Here is a 24,383-nt window from a genome sequence, read left to right as displayed (position 1 = left end):
TAGGCCACGCCCCAAGCCGGAGACACGTGAGTCCTCTGCTTCTGCGGTTGCGGCTTTTGCTCGTGGAACCGCCGTTTGGCTCCTAGAGACACCCCCTGGAGAGCCTGCGATTTCTTCCTTGGACAGCGGCGGGTGAGTCAGGCCGGCTGGGGTCGGGGCAGGTAGGCGGGCGGGAGCCAGCGGCGAGTAGCGGTGCGGACTGGCGGCCCCTGGCAGTACAGAGCGCAGGTGCACCGGGCGGGGAGCCGCTCGACGGCCGCGGTACCGAGGGAGACTCCAGCCTCGCGCCGCCAGTCAACCCCTCGCTCTCTCCCTTCTTCCTTCCACGGGGTTGGCGGGGACCCGGGCCTAGGGCGCGAGCCCCAGGTTCCCCGCACCCTCTAGACGGCGTTGGGGAGGCAGTTCCTAATTATGGGACCTGCGGCGGAGCAGCGCAGGGAGCAAGTCCCAAGTCAGCATGGGATCTACTCTCCAGCCCTAATGTAGGCGCAGCCCTTAGTTTTAGTTTGCTTGGCCTTGTTAGTTGCGAACATTTACCTACGAAATAATTTTTTTTTTTTAGTTTCTGCATATTATCAACTTATTTTTATTTTTGAATATCACAAACATCAATCAGAATACTTTTAAAAATATTATTTTGCATGCATTTAACATATCTGACAAAAAGGACAAGTATCCAGTATACTTGCGTTATGAACTATGAAGTTTTAACTCAACAGCCAATTAACATATATTTAAAATGATTAGGTACAGGTAACAATGGAAAAACTTCAATGAATTAAATGGATGGCATCCTATCACTACGCATATGTTCATGTAACACTACTAGTAATGACCCTGAAGCACAGGCAAATGGAGATGGAGGACTCTCCCTAAAAAGCAAGTTTAAGGGATTAAATATCGTCATCATCATCATCACTACTAAGGACAAAGCTGCTGCCTGTGGACAGCCCATCTTCCTTCATGTTCCCCAAAGTCCCCCTCTCATCAGAATCGTCAAACACCTTCTCGTTGGAACCCTCCTCCTCATCAAACTTCTCGTTGGAATTGCCATCTTCAAATACCTTCTCATCTCCATCTTCATCTTCCTTTAGATCTGTATCTTCTTCGTCTTCCTTTTCACCTGACTCTTCAAACAGCTTTTCATCAGCATCATCATCATCTTCTTTTTCAATAGCATCTTCCCGCTCTTTTTCATTGGCAAACTCTTCATCCTCTTTCTCATCAGACTCATCATCAAAAACCTTTCATACATGTCTTCCTCTTCTTCCTTTTCATCAGAATCTTCGTCAAACTCTCTCTCAGAACCTTCCTCATCATCTAACACTCTCTCAGAGCCTTCATCAAATTCGGATTTGTCGGTGTCATTTTCTTCTAACTCTTTGTCAAGAAGGTTTTCAGGAAACTCCTTGTCAGAGCCATCTTCGTCAAAATCATTTTCAAGGCCATTTTCTTCAAATTCTTTTTCAGAGCCTTCTTCCGACTGTTTTTCAGAACCATCTTCATCAGATTCTCTCTCTGAGTCATCCTCTCCAGATTCTTTTTTGGGGCTACCCTCCTCTTCAGACTCCTCTCCAGGGTCATCATCTTCAGACTCTTTTGCAAGGCCGTTCTCTTCATAATCATGTTTGAGTTTCTTCTTTTTAGATTCTTGCTCAGGGCCATTCTCTTTCAACTCCTTCTTAGGACTATCCCCTTCGGCATCTTTTTCAGGGCAATCTTCTTCATATTCTCTCTTGGGGCAGCCTCCCTCACACTCTCTCTCAAGGCAACTCTTTCAGATTCTTTTTCAGTGAAGTCTTCTTTGACCTCTTCTTCAGGCCCACCTTCTTTAGCATCTTTTCCAGAAGCACCTTCTTCAACTTCTTCCCCAGCTTCTGTTTTTTCAAACTTCTTCTCATCAATAGGTTCTTCAAATGCCACTCCAGTTGCAGCTTCTTGGGCATTCATTTTAGATGTACTTGGGTGCTCTGAAAAATGCCTTATTCTAGAAGGCCCTGCCCTTTCTGGAGCACAGACAGAATTTGAACGCTGAAGGCCTCTGTTGGCCTCAGGAGCATTGAGGAATGCCTCCTTTCCTCTCAGCCTTTCCTCCCTTTCTCTTGAGGTCTCCTCCACCTGATAATCTGTAGTCCCATCCCATGCTTGGGCGGTGATCTGACGACCACTAAACCACCTTCCATCAAGGGTCTGAATACAATGATCAGCTTCCTCTGGATCCCTAAAGGACACAGAGGCCACACCATCTGGGTGTCTATCGGAGAGAAGGAGCTTCCTAATTTGTCCAAACTTTGAACACTCTACTCGAAGATCTTCTCTGATCTCATTCAGCACCAATGGATCATCCTCAAAATCCATAGGGCGAAACATATTTCTGATGATGACAAGTCGCTCATGGCGCATCCGGGATGGCCCAGCCCTCCTCTCAGGTCTCCAATCAACTGCTTCTGTTGCAGAGACAGCTTCTTCTTATAGTCCTTGCACTTCTTCTTCTTTGAGGCATCATATTCCCCCTTCAGCTGAAACTTTGCTACCTCGACATGTAATTTGTAGCCTCTAATTTCATCTTCATCCAAAAGTTTTAATGCAAGTTCCACAGATTCCCTCTTCAAGTAACAGCAAAGTCCATCTCCTTTAAGATTTCCTTGATTATCTTTGTAAAGTTTGACCTTAAATTCTTCCGTCTGAGGATCCCTCATAATAATACCAAACTTGGACATAAGCTGTATAAATTCATCCACTGTAATGTTAGGAGGCAAACCAGACACATATACGTTTGTATTTCTGTCTTCTTCAACATGAAACCATCCTGATTCAGCCTTTCTTTTTTCTCCCTTCTTTTTAGGATCAGCAGGTTCAGGGGTTTTTCTTTGTGGTGGTTCCTCTACAGTCCTAGTATTGGCATCTTGAACATTTGCAGTAGAACTAGATGCACCATCATTAGAGAAGCGGTAATTAGCCTGATAGGTAGCAATGAAATCTTCGGTGATCTAGACAAGAAAGTCAAAACCTTGGGGAACCAAGGCTTCTTGTCCAGGTCCCACTCATAGGGGGTGTCAGCCGGCTGCTGCCCAAAAGAATCAGGTTCTCCGCTGGGATCATTCTGGGTGTCATCGTCCTTGGTGTCTCCATACAATTCTTGCATTCGCAACTGCTCATCAAACTCATAGTTCGCATCCAAGTTGTTGCCGCTCATGTTTCCTACCTAGCCCACGGGCAGGGTTTAGACTAGAGAAGAGGCCGAGATGACGCGGGCCGCGTTGCCGCCGCTCGGTCCGGGGCGCAGCGGGAGCGCCCAGGCGCGCCGCTGCCGCCGTCGCCGCCAGCCGGGTCTAAGGCGATCGCGGCTCCCGCAGCAATGTCAGGAAATGATTTAAAAACGAAGCCCCTCAGGCTGACACAGTCGCCATTGAAAGAATGGTTTTATTCGAGTCGGAACTCAACCCGCAAAGGTTGAGGGAGCACCGAGATGGGCTTTTTAAAAAAATGTTTAGTTGCTGATGGACCTTCATATAGTTAGTTTATTTATATGCGGTGCTGAGAATCAAACCCAGTGCCTCACACATGCTATGCAAGCACCCCAGCCCACCCCCCAGAGGTACTTTTTTTTTTTTTTTTTTTTTTTTTTTGCGGTGCTGGGGATTGAACCCAGGGCCTTGTGCTTGCAAGGCAAGCACTCTACCAACTGGGCTATATCCCCAGCCTCCAAGGTGCTTTTTAAAGATACTGTTCTACTTTAAAATGTTTGACCCCCAATATATAGTATATTGATGATAAGGATTTATTTTTCTTATTTTAATGTTGGCTCAATTTGAATGATTAGGTTGAGTAAGGAATATGAAAATGTGGAATGGGGCTTTGGGGGTGATTGGAAGTATGATCTCTTTTTTTTTTAAGAATTTAAATACACAAATAAAACTAGTTCACCCACAATTTTGAACTCCTCTAAATAATACCTTTCTTTCCATCTTCTTTCCCTGCCCTGGTCTGTACCTTTATTACCCAGTTCTGCCCAATTCCTAAGCAACTTTGCTTATATAGTATTCAATATTTATTATATTGAATGTACATACAGTCTCAGTTGTACTTGAGTACCCCATTGTGGAACCTTCACAAATGTCCAGAATTTCTGCTCTTTAAAAAACTTATTGTAGTTTCCATCATGAAGCATAGAGTTTTGCCCTTGTTACCTTGGGGTAAATTCCAAGAGTTGGAAATACTGAATCAAAGTTTTGTATTCTTTCTTTGGCACTTGATATGAATTGCTTTCTAAACAAGCATGTTTGCAATATACATTTTCCAAAATCTGGGTCTTTGTGTGGTTCTGCTTAGTGTATATGGAATTCATCAGAGTGGCAAGTCATTTTCTGTGTGGGTCGAGATAGGATGTGCAGCTAGTGTTGTATCCTACTATCTACTACAAATCAGGTCAAGACCAAGTTCTATCTGCTACCTAGAATCCCTGCAGGCTTGAGTAAAATTTTTGATCTCTAAACTTCCCAGTTTCTAAAATGGGTTTAATTCTCATTCCTGCTTCTTTGGGTTGTCATAAAAGTTCAGGTTGGGCTGGCGCCATAGCTCAGTTGTAGAATGCTTGCCTAGCACATGAGAGGCACTGTGTTCAATTCCTCAGCACCACATAAAAATAAATAAATAAAGGCATTGTGTCTGTCTACAACTACAATTAAAAAATATAAAAGTTCAGATCACTCAGAAAACGTTAACCGTTAGACATAAGAAAACATTCTGATGACAGATGAGCAAAGTGCCTGAAGTCACAGAAGAATGGAAGAGCAATAAGATTTAAATTTTGCCATTAAATTCTCAATATTATTATTTTATTTATTTATTTATTTATTTTTTGGTTCTGAGGATTGAACCAGGGCCCCTGCATGAAGCACCCACTCTCTCAGCCCTTGATTTTTTTTTTTTATTATTATTGTATACAAATGGGATACATGTTGTTTCTCTATTTGTACATGGAATCAAGGCATACCATTTGTGTAATCATACATTTACATAGGGCAATGATGTTTGATTCATTATTTTTTTTCCCTTCCCCCCCACCCCTCCCACCCCTCTTTTCCCTCTATACAGTCCTTCTTTCCTTCATTCTTACCACACTCCTTATCCCTAACCCTAAACCTAACCCTAAATCTAATGCTAACCCTTCCCAACCCCCAATATATGTCCTCATCCGCTTATCAGCGAGATCATTCGTCCTTTAGTTTTTTGAGATTGGCTTATCTCACTTAGCATGATATTCTCCAATTTCATCCATTTGCCTGCAAATGCCATAATTTTATCATTCTTCATTGCGGAGTAATATTCCATTGTATATATATGCCACAGTTTCTTTATCCTCAGCCCTTGATTTTTAAAAAAGTAAATTTTCTTGAATGAGGTGTATCACTAATAAAAGTAATAATTCTTTTTTTTTAATTTTTTTTATTTTTTAGTTGTAGGTGGACACAATACCTTTGTTTTATTTTTATGTGGTGCTAAGGATCGAACCCAGGGCCTCATGCATGCTAGGTGAGCGCTCTACCACTGAGCCACAACCCTAGCCCCAATTCTTTGTTTTTTAATGCCTCTTTGTTGACAGACTACTTCAGGTGCAATTGTTAATCCTTGCAACTCAGCAAGATGAGGGTTTATTCAACATACTTTTGTTGAGCCTCTGTCAAATGCTAGGTGCTTTTGTAGGCACTGGGTATATGGCAAAAAAACAAAAACAAAACAAAACAAAAATGAAAAGTGAAAACTTGACTGCCAGGATTTTAAGTTCTGGTGGGGGAAACTTTATACCAAGTTTCTGTCCGTGTTTTCTGGAAGGTAAAGACTTAGGCCTAGGGATATATCCTAGGCCTGGCAGCTAGTAACTGTGGAAGGCAAGCCCAAGCCTTCACGTACCTCTATTAACTGTCTGCAGATAGAAGAGTTTTACACAGTGAGAAAATGGCATACTTCTGTGGTGTCTTGCTCATCTCCAATATGTATCATGATGCAGGGTCCCCAATTAGAAAAGAAAGATAAGTAGTTTTTAAATTTTTTTTCGTGTGGTGCTGGGGATCTAATCCAGAGCCTCACACACGGTGGGCAAGCTTTCTACCAGTGAGTCACACTCCTGGACTTGAGGATGGTTGGTGTTGAAATGACTGCTTGTCTGTCCACAGCAGCTGATCTCTTGCAGTATGGTTTAATTCATGAGACTTAGCAGACTGTCAGAGCTCATTCAGAGAGGAGTGTGATTTGCACTTTAAAAGATGCAGAGATTCTCTGGAAAGGATGGTTTTTCACATATGCTGTAAATGATTCTTACACATTCTAGAGTAGATTTAGGATCAACATAAAAGCAACTGTAGCTTAATAGGGGAAAAGTGTGAGTATTCTTTTTGTTCTTCATTTCCCACTAAAACCTTGTGCTCAAGCCAGCCTGTCCTGTCATGATTTTGAGGCTAGCCTTTAAGAGTCTCTTTTCTTGAGGGGTGATGAAGAGCACAACCTGAATTTTCACCAGGATCAAGGAAAATTAAAACTAGAAACAGTGTATCTATTTGAATAATTTGTGCCATGGGTAGTCACAGGGTATGACTGTATTGATAGTTGTTTCCAAATGGATGCCTCATCTCCCACTGTGCCATTTGGAAGATCTCACATTAGGATTTTTTTTCTTTAGTGTCCAGAGTGGTACACACTATCAGTAAGCAATACCCCCAATTCTTACTTTAGAATTTGATCCTAGTCTTATATGTGAAGACTGGAACTTGGGGAACCATAGGGTAATATAGGGCATCTGAGTCATGTGAGGTAAGGAAAGGCTTCAGGAAATACCCTGAAGAAAGGGAATGCATAGGATCAAGAGAACTGTCTTGAGATAGGGTGGGGGCTGTCTTGTGAACAAGGAATCTGATGTTTCTTGTAAGTCTTAAAAGACAAGAACCCATGGATAGAGGGTGTAGGGAGAGGAGTCTCAGTGTGTCCTAAGGAAGAATTTGAAACGATGAGCCCTTGGTGTGGGCCTCAGACCCTAGGACTGTTCAAGTGCCTGGTGGAGTGGTTCCTGCAAGAATCCTGCAGATAGGCTACTAACAGCAGGTTAGGGAGAGATGAGCTGAATAATTTCTATTATATTTTCATATATCTAAAATATTTTCATTCTGTTCCACGTACTCTGGAGAACACTGTTGTACTTTTAGGCACTTACTTGAAGGTCACAGAAAGGTGACCACTGCGTGCCTATTACTGTATTTAATTGATATCCAGGATGTTGGTAGTTGATTTGCACATGCATGTGTCCAATGTCCATGTGTTAAATGTGCGGCAGAAATTTTATGGTAACCCCGTGGGACCAATTTTCCAATTTGCATGGATGAGGGAACTGAAGCTAAGAGATGTGAAGTAACTTAGCATGGCCTCACTGTCAATTAAGGGGAAGTAGAAGTCAAGATGCTAACATGAGTTTTGTCCCAGAAGCCAAAATTTGTAATTTCTGAAGAAAGTTTTTGTTTCCTTCCTGGACCTCTACCCTTTTTGTAAACAAAGACTTGGATAGATGGTGAGGAATAGGAAGATGACAAGATCAGTTTTATGCATGACTCAGGTACCTGAGAGGCACCTGAAAGGTCACAGGGAGGTTTATGGGAAATGGGTTTTATAGGAAAAGCTGGGTGTAGATGGGTCACTTATTTTCTGCTTAAGGATTGATCACTCCATGTTTTTGCTAAGGGCTCTGCCATTTTTCTGTGTGTTAATCCAGGAGGAATTTTGTAGTCAGAATAAATCGAGGTTGTGCATAATTGACTTTAAGCAGCAAACAGTAAAACACGGACCTCTTCAGCTCTACTTTTCTTGTAAATTCTTCATTATTCCTATTGATTGTGAAAATTAGGTTTGGGTCTTTTGTAACATATTTCCATCAATTTGAAGCCCTAAAATCCAGATGAACTTTCTATTAATCCACATATGACTTTATCTCCCTGTAACATAAAAGACACCATTGTGGTGAAAACTATTTTTTTTCAGCTAAAGTTATTTGTGTGTGTGTGTGTTATTTTTAAAACATTCTTTCAGGATATTTTATATGATATGGTAATCCTTAACATATATTGTATCCTTCCAGGCTCTGAGAATTTGAAAACTGAGAAGGTGTTTGTTTTGTGTGAGGCCACCTGAATTAGAAACCAAGAGGAACATAACCAAAGGAGGTCTGGTGCTGTTTTCAGCATATTCCAATTCATCATGTATGGAGCATTCAAAGAAAATTGCTGAGTGAGTTAAATTTTCCCATTAAAATCTATATTAATTATATGATGTAAATTGGATAATCAGATTAGCTGTGATTGTCAAGCTTGAAAGCAGTTATGTTGTAGTTAATCTACGTACCATTCATATAAGTTAAAGGCTGATCTTTACATAAACTTTCCCAAGTCCCTACCTATTCATTCTGCACACATTTGTAAGTGCCAGGGATTGTGTTAGGTGCTGTGTGTTCATAGAATTACTTTGGTATAATGAAAATTGAAATGTATAGTAAATAAGAATACTTCACAGGTTACACTTCAGTTCAGTGTCAGATATTTGTTAGATGAATGTTAAACCCCTGCTCTGTACAAGACCTTGATCTAGACATGGGCTGTTATCAGGGAGCAGGCCAGTCAACTTTCTTCTCTCTTCCAAAGTTTACATTTTAGTACAAGAGCCATACAAGAAGCAAATCAACAAACCCAACAAGTTCAGATGGCGAGGAATACCCTGAAGACGGCAGCATTGAAGTTGGGGTGGGGCGGGTTGTATGACTTTTGATTGGGTGCACAGGTGTCTTAAACTGAGGGGGTAAGTGAACTGAGAAACCTGTAGGAGGCAGCACATGGAGGTCTAAGATTAGAGTTACCAGGCAGAGGGAACAGCAGGTTCCAAGGCCTTTGGTGTTGGGGAGGAGGCATTGGTGTGTGTCAGGAACCTGGCTGGAGGTCAGAGGGCAGCAGGAGTATAGGAGGTGAGGCAGGCAAGATGGAATATATAGGCCTTGGGTAGACATGTGATGGGGTAAGAGGGCAGGAAGTGAACTCATATAACAATTTAATACTGACTTCAAATTTCCTAATAAGAATAACTTTATTTTACTTTTATTAATTTCTGATCCTCCTTAAATAATAGAGATGTTGAACCTGTTCTATGACCTTAACTTTTCCCCTTTCTCTTCTCGAGGCAACTGGGGGTGGAGATGGGCAGATACACCAGGAACCTACCGTGTTGAGCTGTCTTGGACATGTGTACCATTGATCTTTTTGTGGAATATGGTTTATTGGCTCAGTACTTAATTCTGTTGAGACAGTTTGATTCAGTTGTCCAGTTCTATTAGCAAGAAGTCAAGCAAAGTGGAAGAGAGTGACGTTGTATCTGTCACTAATACCAAGTAGAGTCACATGTGGGATCTCCTGCCAGTTTTAGAGTTCATTTAATAAAAATTGCATAAATATATGAACCAGCTAGTCAACAGAATGAAAACATTGTCTCAGCCATTGGTTGAATTGACATCACCTTAGGCAGTATGAACAAATCTTGTGTGACTGCACTTTGAGTTATTTTGTTGTCTTTTTTTCCCCTCAAAGACAGGGTCTTATGGGGCACAGTGGCACATGCCTTGTAATCCCAGGTGCTTGGGAGGCTGAGCAGGAGGATCACAAGTTGGAGGTCTGTCTGGACAGCTTAGCGAGGCCCTGTTTCAAAATAGAAATAAAGTAAAAGGACTTGGGATGTAGTTCAGTGTTAGGTGCACAACACTGTAAAAAAAGCAGGGGATGAGGGACAGGTCTTGCTGGCTCCAAACTCCTGGGCTTAAGGAATCCTCCTGTTTCAGCCTCCTGAGGAGCTGGGAGCACAGACACATACAATCATGCCATTTTTCTTTCTGTTTTCTTGATGCAGGGGATGTAACCCAGGGGTTCCTGCATGCTAAGCATGCCTCCTTCCTCTGAGTTATACCCTGAGTTCCTAGTAGGTTATTCTTTATTTCCACCTAAGCTGCCATAGTTTAAACATCATGAAATGTTGTTAGGAAATACTTTTGCCAATTGATTTCTGTCACCAATAACCATCCCAAGTTACAAAGAAAGTGTTATTAAATCTTGGTAAACTCCTTTAAATTGTTGGGTATTTGAAATTATTCTAGCAAAAGTGATGTGAAGCTTGAGAGTCATACACCTTATTCTTGGCAAGTTATTTAGCCTTTCAGAATTGTCAGCAATTAAGGCTGTTGGGCGAATTAAATGGGGTAATCTGTGTGCCTAACACAGATCTTGGCACATCATAGGGACTCCATAGGGATGGAGCTCAGGGCCTCATACCTGCTAGCATGTGCTCTACCACTGAGCTACACCACCATCCCAACAGCTGTCATACCCCCTACAAACCAGGACTCTTAGTTCAAGTCATATGTGTTTTATGTATTGTTAGTTTCTTCTAATCTAAAATAGTTCCCTCGTGTTTTGTATGTTTATCCTGTGACATTGATGAATAAGTTGTCTTCTAGAGTGTTCCATTCGAGACTTAGCCGATTGTTCCCTTGCAGTTGATCACAAATATTTTGATATTAGATCTCGTTTCTCTTTGCTGTCATAGCATACAACATCTTGTGCCTGAGTTCTCAGTTACTCCAGGTGAAAAAAGGAGCATGTCATTTCTTGTACGGGTACTATGCTCAGCCTACCACAGCACTCATTGGTCACATATAAGGACTGAGAAAGTTGGATTTACTTATTTCAAGTCTGAAAGGTAATTCCCATCCAAGGCCATCATACAGTGAAGCCTGTTTAAAAAGTACAATTAATAGCATTCTGTTTATTATCTGTGGTAGCATCTAAAGCCTACTGCGTTTTGTAATGGTTCCAGTTTCCATGGATTATAACATTGGGGTATGGGGCAGACACTTTGTGTATTTTGAAAAATCTGAACTCTATGACTTTTCCTCCTCTCTTTTCTTTTTCTGCTAGAAACAAGAGTACAGATTCACGAGTCCATGAGGGGGAAGATGTTTTCATCATCCAGACTGACTCAGAGTGGGTAGTTCTCCAGCAGTGGTGCTGTTGCCTTCTGGGTTTCTGTTTGGATGTGAGCGTTTAGAACAGGGAGAGTTGACAGGAAAGCAAGAGTTCAGATAGTCTTAAAATCGGTGTATTCGACTTCGCTACTTTTTCTGGCATAAGTGCTGACCGTTATGTTTTCTTTCTGTGTGTGTGTGTGTGTGTGTGTGTGTGTGTACACACACATATAAACACTTTTTTAAGAGCCAGGGTCTTGCCATATGGATCAAACTGGCCTCAAACTCCTGGCCTGATGTCGTCCTCCTGCTTTAGCCTCCAGAGTAACTGAGACTACAAATGCACAGCACTGCTCCAGCCTTTCTCTGTCTTTGAAGGAAGGAAATAAACAAGTATTAGAGGAGAGGCTCTTAATGGTAACAGACTCCATGAAGTTCCTAATAGTCGATGGTCAGGATTGTGTAAGGCATGCAGGGAAGCATTTCTACTCCTACTTCTCAAATAATAAAACAGGCTAGGGAGGGGAATTCTCTTCTGTGAAGTTCTTAAAAGCTTTTGTTGAAGATAATTTAAATGTGGTCCCCACTTATAAAGTAAAGGAACTGAGAAGATAAGAAAACTATGCTCAAAGAACATATATCCAAATCCAGTGTGACATTTGACATGTGTTCTAGAAATGGGGAAGGTAACAGATGTGTACACTGGGTATAGAGAATTCAGTGCTGCGAGTCTTTCTGTGCCACTTTGAATGAGGAGGCACTGTGGAAGAGAAGGAGGTCACATGGAACCCTGCTTTTTCCTGTGCATTTGTCCTCAGATGTCCCCACACACCTCTGTGAATTTTCCACTCAGAATGATATTTTCCTTTTTTTTTCCATGACCTGGTCTGTCCTCCAATCGTAGGCTGTCCAGCTCAAGACTAGCCCCTCTTTCAGCTCAGTTTCCCTAGGATAAGTTTCCCCTGGGGTATTCTGTAACAACCTCACTCCCTTGGGTGGGGGGGGAGAGATGAGATGGCTCCAGGTAATCCTTCCCAAACTTGGATAAGGAGCAGGGGCCCCAAATGTCTCAGCTTGGGCCAGGCAGGGTGGCCTGCAGTGGACAGAAAGTGTCACCTGCTCATGTCATTTTCAGTCCTACCCTGTCCTCTCCCTGTAAGGGATACAAGATAGCCCACATTGACATAGGGATTATTTTAATCTGAGGACATTCGGGAAACCGTTAATAAAGTAGATGGATTTTGTTCAACTCTGGTTTTCTGCATAAAAGCAAAATCTCAGGAAGAGGACTTTTTCTCAACTCCTGTTGTCTGCAAAACCTCACAAAAGAATTCAGATGTCATAAATCTCCTTTCTAGAGTTAGGAGAATTCCAACCAGGGGAGACTTCTGTCCTGAGTCCAGAGAAGAAATCTCACCAAGATAAGAAGTCACTTCATTGTCACGGAACTGTCTCCTGTCTCCCATCTCTTCTGCAGAGGGCCTGGGTTTCTTTCCTAAATGCCGTTTCCTTTATGAGCCCTTTGTCTTCTCCTGCTTCCCAGGCTAAGATGGTATCGAAGCCCTGAATCCTGGCCACTTGTTCCTGCCACATTTTCTGAGTTCCTGCTTTTTTAGCATAGGAACTGAGGCCTTAGAATATTATTTTTAGTGTCTAGAAATCAGTTTGGATAGTGCATAATTTTTAGCTCAGAATCTGGAAATTGCTGCTTACCAAATTTAGTAACAGATATATAGATCAATTTATATAATAAATATGATAAATAACAAGGAAAGGTAAGAAAAAACAAATTTCCCAGGAATTTAGTCTTGGAATACAGTACTTTCACCTACATTTTTAATGTCTCTGTCCTGATCTTTACTTCCATGAGATGGTGTCACAAAACCCTAGCTGTCCCAGAAAGAGGAGTGGCAAGGAAGTGTCATTGCATCCCAACCCATGGAAAGTATATGTGCTATGAAAAAGTGAGGGTGTGGCTGTCCTTTATCAGGTGCCTTTGCTTCCTCTTCTGCTGAGACCTTGAGGGTCCTCAGCAGAGCTGGGCATGAGGGCACCAAGTCTTGGTATCCTGTGCCACTCTCCCCTTCCCCAGGCCTCTCCTGTGCCTGCGTGCTAGCGGATGCCCCGCCTTTTCTTTACCCTGCTGCAGCATTAGAAAGGGAAGGTGCAGGTAGAGATGGCCCAGACTGCTCTGTCCCCTGAGTGTCTGCAGCCTGCTGTCTCCTCAGATACAATTTGGGTGTGTTGGATAAATACTGGAGGCTGTGTGGATTGTCCAGGAGAGAAGTGGAGCTCAAGTTCCAGTCGAATTAGAATTTAGGACTCAGGAAGGGTGACTCTGTTAATCCTCGCCATTTTCATTTACCTTCCTTAGCATATTTTTGTCTTTAATCAACACCGTTGTCATCTCTTCCTGCCTTTTGTCAGTTTCTTTTTCCCCTAGTCAAGAACAGTAAGTAGCCCCCAAATCTTTCTACCTCTGCTTCACATTGTCCCATGCGTGCCCCAGTTTGTGTTAAGTCAGGTCCTCAGTCTCATCCAGGTGATGGCAAGCCTGGATGTCATAGTCTTCTTTCTGAAATCACCTACAGATTTGCAGATGTCAGATATAGCCTCCAGTTCATTTTTTTATTGATTAATTTTTTTAGAGTCCTGAGGATGAGCCCAGACTCATGCGTTCTAGGAGAGCACTCTACCCCTGTTACATCCCCCCCATTACTTTATTTTAGTACTGACTTAAGCAGCAGTTACTAAAAGTATAAGACAAATTATAAATGAAGAAAAGTCCATGAACTGAAGTTTTGCTGTGATTCAAGCAAATTTCATCATGTGAGTTAATTGATGGAAGCCCTGTTCCTTGTTGTTCCTGGTTTTGGATCTTAGAGTGATTTTATACTTACTGTCAGTTCCTCTAATCATCCTTCCACATGGAGTGCTTTTGTGAAAGCGTTTTAATTCACCAGATGTTAGATTTGTTATTCAATAATAACAAACCTACTCATCCAAATGTTCTGTGTTTCCATTCCCTCATTACAAATATCTGCTGAATGTCTGCGATGTGTGAGTTTCCACTACTGGTGTGTGAGGTGACTTTTTGGTTGATACAAGTAAAGATCTTTGTCCTTGTGGAGTTGATATTCCAGTGGAGGAAGACATACAGAGAATGATAAATAAGTTATCCAGTGTATTGAAAGTGATTAGCGTATGAATAAAGAAACTGGTGTGGCAGGGAATTGGAAGGTACAATAATGAGAGGGTAGAGGGGCAGAGTAAGCAAGCCTTGTTGTGAAGGTGATTTTGGAACAAAAACCTGCAGGAGGTGTGGGAGTGAGCCTGATAGAACCATCTAGAACCAAGCCTTCTGTGGCAAAGAGCAGCATTAGGAGGAGTGACCAGGACAGAGTGTGACTACACTGAGAAGGGGGCATGGGGCCAGGGGAAGGAAGGGGCTGATCATAAGAAAGGAGTGTGGGAGCCACTGTGAGACCTTGGGCTTTGGCCATGGGCAGAGGAGAGACCATCTCATGGTCTTGAGCAGAGGCCTGTGCAGTGTGACTTCAGTTTAAGGACAGGTTTCTGTGCATGGAGCATGCTCTTCAGGGATATTCCAGGAGGGACAGGACATGGTCACCAAATGGGTGACATGACCCAGATGTAGGGGCAGTGGTAAGATGCAAAAACCATCTGGAAAAGAGAAGAGCTGTAAGAAGTGGCTCTAAGGTTTCTGTCCTGAGTTACCCAGAGGAACAGTGTGCCAGTAATTGAGCTGGTGCAGGTTTTCTGGTGGAGCAGGTTCCTTTGGGGAAAAGAGCAGTTCCATTTAGGGTAGGTTACATTCTGAGATGTCTTGATGTACAGTCCAGTGGAGCCATGATACAGCTGTGGGACTGAGTTCAGAGGTGGATGGACTAGAGGTAGGAGTGCGAGAGTCACCAGCATTTACAAAGCCATGAAGTTGGATGAGAGGCTTTCAAGGGATGAGAGGAGACAGGAGAAGACAAGTGAAAGTCTTAGGTGGAGGTCAGGCAGAGAGAAACCAGCAGAGAAACCAAGGAAGGCAGGGGAGACCAGAGAGGGTTGTCCTGGAAGTGGTGTGCATTAAGTATGTGAAGGGACAGGGGTGAGCAGCTGCAGCGGATGCTGCTGAGGGACCAAGAAGTAGGACTGAGGATTGACTGGTGGATTTAGTCATGTAGAGGCCATGGAGCTTGATGAGAACAGTTTTGGGTTTGCTTGGGGGACCAGAGCTGCTTTGGAAGGTGTTTGAGAGAGAGGGAGAATGTCTGAATCAGAGATAGTGAGTGTAGACAGTTCTCCTGAGATGTACTGTGAAGGGGAGCAAAGAGATGGGGCTTCAGGGAAGGTGGTTAGGAGTTTTTAATGGAAGAAGGTCCCAGATATTTACAAGCTGATGAGTCTGAGCCAGGGGAGTGTGACAAATGATGGTGCAAGCAGGGAGGGAGGAGTGCTGGCACAAGGTCTTCCAGTAGGCAGGAGAGGGTGAGGGTTAGTGTGTCATTTTGGAATAATCTCTGAGACCAGTACTGTGTCAGAAGACAGCTTCCATGGGATCCTACCACCCTGCAAGTCTGCCTGTGCTCAGCCATCAGCCAGAGAGGAACTTTGACACCACAAATACTCCACTATTGACACTAATCCCCATTGCCTCTTGCCTGCCAAAGACACTGGTCTCAATGAAAAAAGAGTTAATCTGTTGAGAGGAAATGTGTGAGAACTCATGCAAATAGAAGGCATCACTGGTTCTGCATCTTGCACCTCAAGTCTTTGGAACAGGGAAATAAGAATGTTCTTGTTATTATTTTGGTGTTGTGGATGGAACCCCAGGCTTCAAGCATGTGAATCATGTACTGCTGAGTACACCCCCAGGTCAAGAGGGAGATCTCAAGTCTCCTACCCCTCAGTTGGATTTTCTGTGCCTGGGTTACAGGGATGTGACCACCCCCATCAAGGAGCTCCTGGTTATGTTGTACGCATGTAAGACCTCTTGTGCCAAGAGCATCATCATTGTGATCTCCTGCTTTCCTTACAGCAAACAGTGCAAGATGAGGAAAAGAAGCTCCATCATCTTTAAAATTATTGATCTCCATGATGTGCAAAGCTGGTAAGAATTCTAGGCAGATCCTTGACAACTAATTGGGCCCCCGACAGTTTTATTTTTACAGAAAAACTTTGAGAGCATTCTCTTAACCTATTGAGAATGCTGAACAGAGGGAAAATAGTAGTATGGTTTTTAAAAACAACTAGTTTTTGTCATCCATCCTTATCCACAAGAGATATGTGCCAAGACCCCCAATGATACCGGAACAGTGAGTAGTACTAAACTCTGTAGGAGCAGTACAGTACTGGGGCAGTAGATCTCATAACTGAGATGGTTACTGAGTGCCTATCAGGTGTATAACATGTACAGCATAGATACACCTTTAGAAGGACAAAGCAGCATATTATGAGATTTCATAATGTTACTCAGAATGATGTACAGTTTCAAATTTATGAATTGTTTATTTCTGGAATTATCCATATAATCTTTCTGGACTATGGGTTACTAAAATGACATAAGGCAAAACCATAGGTAAAAAAGAGTGAGAATGGGGGACTAGTGTAATGAGAAATTCTGCAGAGAATTCCTTTTCCATGTCCCTAAACATGGAGGTAATGAGAACAACTTTTGTTTTCCTGTTTTCCTAAACACTTTGTCCAAATGTGTATTAAAATGTCAATTTACAGTCACATTGAGGTTGTTTTGAAGGAAAACTATCATTCTGAACCCTGCTATTTCTCTAACACAGCAACTATTTGTATTTTAGCTTTTTCCCTTTCCAGGACTGAGAGGTATATTTTGTAAACCATGTGTATTATTCTGTTATGCTTTCTCGGGTAGCGTCCTAAGTATATCCCCTTGTTTATGAATATCCTACATAGTTTCCATTGTGTATGTGTGTTTGTTCATGTGGGAGCACTCTTGTACACGTCCATATGTGTGATTGTGGGTAAATGAATATGAGGACCATAGCACAGAGCATTTGCACAAAGAGGAAGTAATTAAAAAATCCCCACATCACTGCATTTTAAAACAGCTGCCATAGAATACATTTTCCCGTGTACCATACCAAAGAAGGAAAAAATTAAACAAACCCCAGGGACCTCAGCAGCATCTTTCCTTGAAAACACTGTAACAGGCAGTGGAAAAGGGGCACAGGGGCTCTTCACCAAGACTTCTGGAAAGTTTCTACCCTTCTAAGTGGAGGGACTACCAGGCTCACTTTTTTGCTCTTTTGTATAAGTATTGCTTTTTCAGTTTTCTCATACTGAATTTTCCTTACCCTTTGCTAATGGTGATGTCATGTATTCTTTAAAGATGCAGTGAAAGTTTTTCATTTGTCCTCACTTCCAGCTTGGTCCAGTTTCTCTGTAGGCTTTGTTATGCATATTAAGGAAACTTCAGAGAGATAGAATCTATTCTAATAGAATTTTTAGAGACATTTCTGTTTTTTTTATCATCTTTGCTATTTTATATTTTAAATTTATTTTACAAATTATGCATCTTATCATGTCAGAGATTCTGAACCATAAAGGTGCTGGGGTTTATTTGATAGAATAATTTCTTCATGATAACTTATTATATATAATATTAATTTTACATAATACTAATTCCCTGTGGTGCAACTTGTTTTGCAGCTGTTGATGTGATTGTATCTGCTTCATTTTCAAAGGTCTAACTCACCTCATTACTATGGATTGACACCAGAAGGAACTTCAAGGTTTCTCCTATATTCTTGTGGATAATTTAAGAGCATCTCCCTTCCCATTAGGGTATATTCAAGAAGAGGTGAGCCAGCTTGAGCTTTTTTTAATTTTAATATTCTGGTGAATGTGTACTTCCATTTCTTTGAGTTGTTCCTAAAGATTAAAATTTGAGGTATCCTGCTTAGTGATCTGTTGTGGTTTATTAATGATGTTCTGTGTATTTTAAATGTCATAATCAGTAATTCATGTTTCTTACTCATCTCTTAAAATTTCTTTTTCTTTTGAACCTCAAGTACTTAGAATTGGACTGGTCATTGATTATAACAAAGAAGTCAGTCTGATCATTGGTGGTCCATGTGTGGTCCTGGCCCTTTTGAATATCTGCATCTTTCCACTCTGTCTCTGTGCATCCCTCTGTAGTAGTTGGTAGCCATGACCCTAATTCCATCACCCAGGAATAAAACAAGAATCAGCTAAGTGCAATGGCACACACCTGTAATCCCAGCTACTCGGGAGTTTGGGGCAGGAGCATTGCAGGTTCGAGGCCTCAGCAACTTATCTAGACCTTGCCTCAAAATTTTAAAAAAGGGCTGGAGATGTAGCTTGGTGGTAAAGTGCCCCTGGGTTAAATAAGTACAAAAAAAAAAAAAAGTGAGAGAAAGAAGCATTGCAGTAGTTCCCATCTGCTCACGTGTCATGTGATCCTCCTCCATCCCATCCCATTTTCTGATCCTATCTATCCCACTGCCTGTCTCACTCAGGAAATCACTGTCTTGGATATTCATCGTTTTTCCTTTAATTTCCTTTTTAGATAGTTTCAGTTCATATATTTAATACTGAATTATATATATTTACAGTTTTAATTTGACAAGAAAAACTGTTACCTTTTGAGTGTTTCACCTCATGTTACATTAGTAGAATTTTGAATGTAACTGAAACTCATCCCTTTTGTGTTATGTGCAGTTACCCATTTTGAGGACTGAGAGGTGCTCTTTGTGCACCTGCATCTCAACCTAGTCATCCTTTGTCTGTATGAGTTGTTTGTAGGCTTCTGCTATTACAGTAGCTCCCCTGTGAAGATATTCAGTATGTCTCCAGAGGTACACAAGCCAGGGTGTATCTTGGTGAAATTGGAAAATTGCATGATGTGTGAATGTTTAATTTTTCTAGAGCAGTTATGTCAACTAACGTTCTCACTAGCAATGAGATTGATTTCCTGTGGATTCACTTTGTGACAATACTTACACTATGGAATTTTGAAATTCTTGTTAGTTGAATGTCTGTGATATGGTATCTTGTCACTTTGCTGGATGAATCTGCTGACTAATGGGGTTGAACATATTTTCAGATATTCTTCTTCCTCACTGAGAATGTGTTACATCAGTTCTGTTTATTCTATGGTCTTTTCATTTGTGTGGTTCTTCCTGAGCCGTCGACATTCTTTTTTACATTCTTGATTTGTTGTTATTTGTTTCCCTTAGATTTCTCAGTTTGTAACTTATCCATTTGTTTGTTTGTTTGTTTTGGTACTGGGGATTGAACTCAGGGGCACTTGACCACTGAGCCACATCCCCAATCCCCAGCCCTATTTTGTATTTTATTTAGAGACAGGGTCCCACTGAGCCGCTTAGTGCCTCACTTATGTTGAGGCTGGCTTCAAACTCACTATCCTCCTGACTCAACCTCCCAAGCTTCTGATTTACAGGCACATGCCACCACAGCTGGCTAACTTATCCATCTTTTAGTTGTCCTTGGGGAATCTTGGTAAGCTAACTTATTAAGTATTTTTCTTATAAAGTGAAATTCACACAACATAAAATTAACCATTTAAACATGAAAGGTCAGAGTTTAGTTCATTCACGGTGTTCAGCAGGCACTATCTGTCCAGAACTACTTCTTCACCTCTGAACATCCTGAACCCATTAAGTATGACTCCTTGTTCCTCTCACCCTACCCTTCTGCCCCCATTGCCTGGCAAACACTAATCTGTTTCCTGTCTCCAGGGATTTGCCTGTTCTCGACATTTCATATGAGTGGAATGATAGAATTTACCCTTTTGTCTGACTTTTTTCATTTAGCCAGAAGTGTGTGACGGTTGTGGTTTCTCCACATTCATACCAACACTTACTGCCTGGTAAATTTTGGTTATAGCCATCTTGGTGGGTGTGAAGTCTTATCTCATTGTGATTTTGATTTGCATTTCCTAACAGTTAATGACATTGAACTGTTCATTTAAACACGCACACACACACACACACACACAGATAATTAGGTAGGTAGGTAGATGGATAGAGAGATACTGAATTCCAGACTCTGTATTGGGTAAATGATTTTGAAATATTTCCCCCATTTGCAGATTGTCTCACTCTCTTGATAATGTCCCTGGATCACAGAAAGGTAATATTTTGATAAAGTCATTGTAGCTATTATTTGTTTTATAGATCTATTTCTTTTTTCCCCCCAATACTAGAATCAAACTTGGGATCTTTTTTTGGCTTGTTTTTTGAGACCAAGCCTCACTAGGTTGTCCAGGCTGGTGGTCTTGGCCTCCCAGACTCAAGCACTGGCCTCCTAGTACTGGAACTATAGTCATGTGTCTAGGTTCTGCTCATATCTACAAAAAAAAAAAAAAAAAAAAAAGTAAATCCAAGGTCATGAAGTTTTGTCCCTGTTTTCTAAACATCTCGTAATTCTAACTCTTCCATGTAGGTCATTAATCCATTTTGAGTTATTCTTTGTATGTTTTGCGAGATAGGGGCCCAACTTCATTCTCTTGTATATGGATATCTAATTGTCTAGCACCATTTAAAAAAAATTATTCTTCCTACCATTGCATGACTTTAGCACCTTGTGGTCAAAAATCAATTGACCATAGATCTTTGATTTATACTCCGGACTCTTGAGTTGGTCTGTATGTTTATCTTTTGCCAATACTAGACTCAATTTTGATTCAAATTGGGAATTTTGAGTTCTCCAGTTTTGTTTGTTTTCAACATTGTTTTGGCTCTTTGAAGCTTGCAACCCATATAAATTTGAGAATTAACTATTCTGTTTGTGCAAAAATGTTCTATGCATTTTTTTTAATGTGTAGTAGTTATACATGAACACAGAATGCATTTTGATTCATTATACCCAAATGGAGCACAACTTTTCATTTCTCTGGTTGTACATGATGTAGACTCATACCATTTGTGTGATCATACATTTACCTAGAGTAATGATATCAATCTCATTCCACCATCTTTCCCACTCCCATGCAACCTCCCCTCTCCTCCCCCCCGCCTCTGCCCATCGAGAGTTCCTCCATTCTTCCCTTACCTTCCCCGCCCCCCATTATGAATCAACATCCACATATCTGAGAAAACATTTTGATCTTTGATATTTTGGGATTGGCTTATTTCACTTAGCATGATGTTCTCCAACTCCATCCTTTTACCTTCAAATGTCATAATTTTCTCCTTTATAGTTGAGTAATATTCCGTTGTATATGTGTAGCATGGTTTTGTTTTTTTTTATCCAGCCCACTATTGAAGGGCATCTAGGTTGGTTCCATAATCTAGGTATTGTCAATTGAGCTGCTATAACCATTGGTGTGGCTTATATCACTGTAGTATGCAGATTTTAAGTCCTTTGGGTATAAACCAAGGAGTGGCATAACTGGGTCAAATGGTGGGTCCATTCCAAATTTTTAAGGAATCTTCATACTGCTTTCCAGAGTGGCTGCACTAATTTTGGAGTCCCCCCAGCAATGTATGAGTGTCTCTTTTTTCCCCACATCTTTATTAAGACTTGTTGTTGCTTGTATTCTTGATCATTGCCATTCTGACTGGAGTGAGATGAAATCTTAATAGTAGTTTTGATTTACATTTCTCTAATTACTAGAGATGGTGAACATTTTTTCATGTATTTGTTGATCGATCATATATGTTGTTCTGTGAAGTGTCTGCTCAGTTTCTTAGCCCATTTGTTGATTGGGTTACTTGTTTTTATGGTGTTAAGTTTTTTGAGTTCTTTATATATCCTGGAGATGTGTGTTTGGTCAAGATTCTTTCCCACTCTTAGGCTCTTTCTTCATGTTATTGTTTCTTTTGCTGAGAAACAATCCCATTTATTGATTCCTGATTTTTTTTCTTGCACTTTATGAGTTTTGTTAAGTCAAGTCCTAAGCCAACATGATGAAGATTTGGGCCTACTTTTTCTTCTGTTAGGCACAGGGTCTCTGGTCTAAGTCCTTGGTCCTTGATCCATTTGAATTGTTTTATGCAGGGTAAGAAATAGGGGTTTGTTTTCATCAGCTTTTTTTTGGTTTTGTTTTGTTTTTTGTTCCTGTGACTAAACGATCTGACCAGCACAGTTATAGAGGAGGAAAGGTTTATTTGAGGGCTCATGGTTTCAGAGGTCTTAGTCCATATAAGGTTGACTCCCTTGGAGCTCGAGGTGAGGCCGAACATCATGGTGGGAGCGTGGCAGAGGGAAGCAGCTTTCATCATCAGGAGGCAGAGAGAGAGAGAGACAGAGAGAGAGGGGGTGGGGGCACTCCACTCTCCAGATACAAAATATGTACTCCATAGCCATGTCCCAATTCACACCTCCTCCAGCCACACCCTACCCTACCACTTCAATTAATCCTATTAGGGATTACTTCACTGATTGGGTTAAGACTCTTACAACCCAATCATTTTTCCTTCATTGACATACATGTGAGATTTTGGGGGATACCTCACATCCAAACCATTAACAGGGTTTAATTTCATTTTGCTGCATATGGATTTCCAGTTTTCCCAGCACCATTTGTTGAAGAAGTTATCTTTTCTCTGATGTACTTGCACCTTTTTCCAGTATAAGGTAAGTATATTTCTGTGGGATTTTCTCTGTGTCAGAATTCTATGTGTGCCATTGGTCTACATGTCTATTTTGGTGCCCGTACCATGCTGTTTTTGTTACTATTGCTCTGTGGTATAGTTTAAGATCTGGTGCTGTGATGTCCCCTGCTTCTGTTTTTTGCTAAGGATTGCTTTGGCTATTCTAGGTCTCTTATTTTTCCAAATGAATTTCATAATTGCTTTCTCTATTTCTATGAGGAAAAACATTTTGATTTTAGTTGGAATTGCATTAATGCTTTTGGTAGTAGGGCGGTTTTGACAATATTAATTCTGCCTATCCAAGAACATGGGCAATCTTTCCATCTTCTAAGGCCTTTAATTTCTTTCTTTAGTGTTCTGTTGTTTTTATTGTAGAGGTCTTTCACCTCTGTTGTTATATTAATTCCTAAGTATTTTTTTTTTTTGAGGCTATTGTGAATGGGGTAGGTTTCCTAATTTCTCTTTCAGAGGATTCATCACTTGTGAGTAGAAATGCATTAGATTTTTGTGTTTTGATTTTATATCCTGCTATTTCGCTAAATTCACTTATTAGTTCTAGAAGTTTTCTGGTGGAATTTTTTGGATCCTCTAAATATAGAATCATGCTGTCTGCAAATAGTGATAGTTTGAGTTCATTTTTTCCTCTTCCTATTCCTTTAATTTCTTTTGTCTGTCTAATTGCTCTGGCTGGAGTTTCAAGGACGGTGTTGAATAAAAGTGGTAAGAGAGGGCATTCCTGTCTTGTTCCAGTTGTTAGAGGAAATGCTTTCAGTTTTTCTCCATTTAGAATGATGTTGATTTGGGGCTTAGCATACATAGCTTTTACAATGTTGAGGTATGTTCCTCCTATTCCCATTATTTCTAGTGTTTTGAGCTTGAAAGGAGGTAGTATATTTTATCAAATGCTTTTTCTGCATCTATTGAATTAATTATATGATACTTTCTTAACTTTGTCTATTGATGTGATGAATTAAAGTTTTTTGATTTCCAGATGTGGACCATCCTTGCATACCTGGAATGAACCCCACTTTATCATGGTGCACTAACTTTTTAATGTTTCTGTATGCGATTTGTCAGAATTTTAAGAATTTTTGCATCTATGTTCATCAGGGATATTGGTCTGAAGTTTTCTTTCCTTGATGTGTCTGTGTCTGCTTTTGGTATCAGGGTGATACTAGCTAGCTTCATAGAATGAGTTTGGAAGGGTTCTCTCCTTTTCTATTTGTTGGGATACTTCAAGGTGTATTGGTATTAGTTCTTCTTTGTAGGTCTCATAGAACTCAGCTAAGAATTCATCTCGCCTTGGACTTTTCTTGGTAGGCTTTGATGATGTCTTCTATTTCATTGCTTAAAACTGATCTTTTTAAATTGTGTGCGTCCTCCTATTTCAGTTTGGGTAGTTCATAGTTCTCTAGTTATTTGTCGATGTCTTCATGGTTTTCTGTTTTTGGAGTACAAATTTTCAAAATAGTTTCTGTTATCCTCAATAGTTCCTGTCATGATATTTCCTTTTTCACCATGAATCTTAGTAATTTCAGTTTTCTCTCTCCTCCTCTTTGTTAGTGTGGCTATGGTTTTATCAATATCATTTATTTTTTCAAAGAAACAATCAACTTTTTTTTCAACTTTTTCAATTGTTTTGATTTCAATTTCATTGAGTTCAGCTCTGATTTCAGTATTTCCAATCTTCTATTACTTTCTGTGTTGATTTGTTC

At 40.8% G+C, this 24,383-nt stretch overlaps 2 pseudogenes; one reads left to right on the top strand and one right to left on the bottom strand.

Moving 5' to 3' along the window:
* Positions 1-749: 749 nt before the first annotated feature.
* On the bottom strand, positions 750-3,253 carry LOC124980657 (HIV Tat-specific factor 1-like; annotated as a pseudogene).
* LOC124979309 (phosphoribosyl pyrophosphate synthase-associated protein 2-like) lies at positions 3,246-23,689 on the top strand (annotated as a pseudogene).
* The last annotated feature ends 694 nt before the right edge of the window (positions 23,690-24,383 follow it).

Source organism: Sciurus carolinensis, chromosome 3 (assembly GCF_902686445.1).
Source record: "Sciurus carolinensis chromosome 3, mSciCar1.2, whole genome shotgun sequence".
NCBI classification, from domain to species: domain Eukaryota; kingdom Metazoa; phylum Chordata; class Mammalia; order Rodentia; family Sciuridae; genus Sciurus; species Sciurus carolinensis.
The sequence above is the reverse complement of the archived record's forward strand: the minus strand, read 5'-3'. Positions and strand labels throughout refer to the sequence as shown.